Consider the following 3,775-nt stretch of genomic DNA (forward strand, 5'->3'; position numbering starts at 1 on the left):
AGTCACACCATCACCCAGTTATTGATTTATGCTTACAAAGAGAAAGAGCTGACATCCAAGGCAATATCTTCCTCCTCGCTCCCAAATTTGGAAATCATTTTCTGCCCCTCTGTTTGGCACATCAGCAGTATTTTCTCATGTTTTGCTTCTGAACTTATCTAAAAATACATTTACTTGGAAGGCAGTTCTGATGAGTTAAGTACGACTGTTGGCCAGTGTGTTGGAGTACAGTCCAAATATCTCTTAGAAGCACTCATATCTAATTTATTTATCACATACGTCAGAAATGAACCGAGGGTACAGTTGTAATGTATTTAAAAACACAAACAAAGTTGGAAAACTTGGCATGATACTAAATGTCCTTTGACCAGTAGCTGGCCACTTGGAGTGCCTCTGGTGTTGCATGTGGCTCAGGCTGCATTGTAATAGGTCAGTGATGCTCTACCTGAGATCCCCAGATGTTTTTGGCCTATAGCTCTCAGAAATCCCAGCCAGTTTACCAGCTGTAATAGGTGGTCTGTGGCTTGCTCTTCTCCACACTCGCATGTCGTGGACTCCACTTTGTGGCCCCTTTTCTTAAGGTTGGCTCTGCATCTTGTAGTGCCAGAGCACAATCTGTTCAGTGCCTTCCAAGTCTAATATCATACCTAATATCTTTTGTAGATCAGAATATAGCCCAAAGGTTGTTTAGTCTCCTTATGCTCTACATTCATTAGGCCAGATTTGACATACAACGGCTTCAAAATTCACCCCTTGCTATCTCGAGGGAGGCTTCTCTCATGCCACATTATCACAGGACGTCTAAACCCTAAACCCTGGAGAAATTATACTGTTTACCCAGTATTGTACCACCTGACATCCATCAGGAAATAGCAGCCTGTAATGAAAGGACCAAGGCACTGACATCTCCGGCACATTCTCTGTTGGATATAAGCCAGCATGCCAATGCCTTAATCAAGAAACAGCTTCCTAAGATCCACAGAGATGCTCGCAGGAACACCTCAGCAAGCAAGAGTCCAAAAGTGGCAGGCTAAAACCCAGAACCTCAATCCATGGCTGATACCAGATAAGAAGCTCCCTTCTGGGCACACAGAAGACTGGGCGACCTGGAAGGCGCTGAACAAACTGTGTTCTGGCACCACGAGATGCAGAGCCAATCTTAGGAAATGGTGCTACAAAGTGTAGTCTATGACATGCGAATGTGGAGAAGAGCAGACCACAAACCACTTACTACAAATGCAACCTGAGTCCTGCCACATGCACAATGGAGGACATTCTCACAGTGACACCAGAGGCACTCCAAGCGGCCAGCTTTTGGTCAAAGGAAATCTAGTATAATGCCTAGTTTTTAACTTAGTTTGTGCTTTTAAATACATTATAACAGTGTTCTCAATTCGCTTCTGACAAGATAAATAAATAAATAAGTGTCACTTGCGACTCTGGAAAAAGAACAAAGGTGGCCATAAGAGGGGGGAAAACCCACCACATTCATATTGTATTGGTTGTATATCTTTCTGTCATTTCTGACAAATTGCTACCCTAAAGTAAACCTATCATAGGGGTTTCTTAGAAAGATTTTTGTTCTGTAGAGTTTTGCCACTGACTTCCTTTGAGGCCAAGAGAGTGTGACTTGTCCAAGGTCACCCAGTGGGTTCCAAGGCTTAGCCAAGGATTTCAACTCTGGTTTCCTGATTAGTAATCAAACCACTTTAACACACTGGCTTTTATTTTTCAAAAGTTAATGGCATACAAATCCAAGGAAATCCATGGAAGATGTTATAAAATACAGGGTGGAACAGAAACTGACCTGAAGGACATGGGAACGCAGCATAATTTGATTAGATTTCTTCTAAATAGCAGCTTCTTTTTTGTTACTTAAAACCAAATTATTCTCTTTCCTTTATGAAATACTCCTTTTCTCCATTCAGTTCACTTATTTACCATTAAGCACCCATTTTGAATGATTCCTGATGTAGCATTCATTATCTATCTTGGCATCATGAGGATGACTAAGTACATTACTTTCACAAAACGGGAGCCCCCGGTGGCGCAGTGGATTAAACCCTTGTGCCTGAAGGACTGATGACTTGAAGGTATAGTTGCTCTCCCTGGGTTCGAATTCAACCCAGGGAGTGTGTGGATGAGTTCCCTCTATCAGCTCCAGCTCCATGTGGGGACTTGAGAAAAGCCTCCCACAAGGATGGTAAAAACATCAAAACACCCGGGCGTCCTCTGGGCAACGTCCTTGCAGACGGCCAATTCTCTCACACCAGAAGCGACTTGCAGTTTCTCAAGTCTCTCCTGACACGAAAAATAAAAAAACTTCCACAAAACATGATGGTGATGCAAATACTACTCCAACACAATAAAGGAAAGAGTAAGAGAGAAGATACCTAGCCTTGTTATCAGGGAATGTATTAAACACAGGCCATATAATTTTCCAGTCTTATAGCACTGGTTCCCTTTTTAAGCTACAATGGCAACATCCTATGAAATTGAAATTCAGGGGGTTTGTAAAATTTGCAGCCGGAGAACTCCTTTGGGGCCTCTGAACAAACTGCAAACCTCCAGGTTCCCACTGTATGCAGACAGAGCAGTTAAAGTAGAATAATTATTATATTATTAAAGAACAACACACAAGCGAATTCCAGACATGAAACAATCAGGGCCAGCTAACAACTCCCAACAAAGGATTCCCTCAGGCAGGAAGCAGCTAGACTTTGAAGCTGCAAGGCCATTTAATGCTAATCAAGGTGGCCAATTGTACCATTCACACTTGCCTCAAACAGACAAGAGTTCTTTCTCCCACCCCGGACTTTCCACAAATATATAAACCCCACTAGTTTCCAACAGACCTCGCAACCTCTGAGGATGCCTGCCATAGATGTGGGAGAAAGGCCAGGAGAGAATGCTTCTGGAACATCACCATACAGCCTGGAAAACTCACAGCAACCCAGTGATTCTGACCATGAAAGCCTTCGACAACACAATCATGATATGATTGTGTAGCTTAAAGGGCCATTTTTAAACTTCCCAAATCTGGTTGGAATAGTATGCCCCTCCAATGTTGTTTTTTTTGAACTGCAGCTCACAGCTTTCCTTTCCATTGGGAACGTTAACAAGGAAGTTGGGAGGTATGGATGAACATATTATGAAGGGTTGCACGATGTAGGCTTGGTGCCAATGGCTGTAAACCAGACACAGTCCGTGGGGATTGCTGCAGAGTATACCTACATAGGCCTAGGCTGCAAAACAAGAGAAAGGGTAGGAATTAAGATCAGGCCTTCAATATGCCACATGAAAGGAGAGGGAGGTGGCAAATAAACACTTCCAACATCGTAATATCTCTCTGCAAGGCCAATTTATTACATTTATTCTTTTTGCTTTTCAGCATGTCAGGCCTCTCATAGTGGCACCTAGTCAATGTCTGTGCATTTCTCCTAAAGAAACAAATTTGACTGAGATGTCATCCACACCTTTAAATTTCCTGTTGTCTTCTGTCTTAAGAACTAGCAAAAGCCTACGAGGAAGCCAATGAATTAAAGGTGAATCTTTAGATCTTGTTTGGTCTTGGCTTCAAACGATATCTCGTGCATTACTCTTGGCCTTTCTATTTCCTTTTCCTCAAAAATCCCCTCATGCTATTGTTTTCACAAATACTGTACTAAAAATGCAGGGAGTCCTCTGCTCTTTCTCCCAGAGCACCAAATTACTAGGTGCTAAAATGCAACAACGTTGGGCAGAGAAGGAATTCAGTAAGTGAAAGCTCTCTTAC

The 3,775-nt window shown here is 42.5% G+C and overlaps 1 protein-coding gene across 3 annotated transcripts in view; it reads right to left on the minus strand.

The window, feature by feature from the left end:
- osbpl5 (oxysterol binding protein like 5) overlaps positions 1-3,775 on the minus strand; it is a 200,660-nt gene that overhangs the window by 67,830 nt on the left and 129,055 nt on the right. The window lies entirely within an intron of this gene.

Source organism: Anolis carolinensis, chromosome 1 (genome assembly GCF_035594765.1).
Source record: "Anolis carolinensis isolate JA03-04 chromosome 1, rAnoCar3.1.pri, whole genome shotgun sequence".
NCBI lineage: Eukaryota > Metazoa > Chordata > Lepidosauria > Squamata > Dactyloidae > Anolis > Anolis carolinensis.